The following is a 1,116-nucleotide window of genomic DNA, read 5'->3' on the forward strand; positions in this document are numbered from 1 at the left end:
CCTGCCTCTGCCTCCCGAGTGCTGGGATTAAAGGCGTGCGCCACCATCGCCCGGCCCCCTGACCCCAAGTTTGTAATGAGCAATGTGAACACGGAGAAGCTCCCAGCTAAGAGAAACCACTTTTGCATATCAAAGGTAATTACTGTGGAAGTGAGGGCTCCAAGAGCAGGTGCTTATGGAGACTAAGTAAATACAGTCTATTCTGAGCTTCTGGAATGTTGAGTCCAGGACTCTCACCACCCATATAAAACCCCTGAATAGTTAAGTCTCATAGTAAATAGCATACGCTTTGCCTGTAATCTATGCATAATCCTCATATGCTTTATTTTATTTTTTGTTTTGCCACCAGGTCTTAGTATGTAGCCAGTCTGAACTTGAACTTCAACACTCAGCTTCTAGAGTGCTGGGATATACTTGCTTTAAATCATCGTTAGGTTGCTTCTAAAACCCAAAACAATATAGATGCTATAACATAGCTATCTTATTCTGGGACAAAGAATAAGGAAGACAGGTCTGGGCACTGGATCTGGGGCGCAGTTGGGAGGATACTGTCCTAATAAACACCTGGGTTTGATTCTGAGCACCATGAAGCAGCTAACTTGTGATGCCAGCAGGAGGTGGGAAGACCAAAGTTCAAGTTCATCCTCAACTTCATACCAAGTAGTAGGCCAGCACAGGAAACAAAAGACCTTATAAGAAAAAAGGAAGATAGATTCAACACAATGCCCAGCAAAATCCCAGCAAAATTCTTCAAAGACCTCGAAAGAACAGTACTAACTTCATTTGGAAAAGCAAAAAACCCAGGGTAGCCAAAACAATCCTGTGCAATAAAAGAACTTCTGGAGGCATCACAATCCTTGACTTCAAACTCTACTACAGAGCTACAATACTGAAAACAGTCTGGTACTGGCATAAAAACATACAGGAGGACCAATGGAACCGAATAGAAGACCCAGATATCAATCCACGCATCTTCGAACACCTGATCTTTGATAAAGAAGCAAAAAAATATCAAATGGAAAAAATAAAGCATATTTAACAAATGGTGCTGGCATAATTGGATATCAACATGCAGAAGAATAAAAATAGACCCATATCTATCACCATGCACAAAAC

The sequence above is a fragment of the Microtus ochrogaster genome, unplaced genomic scaffold (genome assembly GCF_000317375.1).
Source record: "Microtus ochrogaster isolate Prairie Vole_2 unplaced genomic scaffold, MicOch1.0 UNK6, whole genome shotgun sequence".
NCBI lineage: Eukaryota > Metazoa > Chordata > Mammalia > Rodentia > Cricetidae > Microtus > Microtus ochrogaster.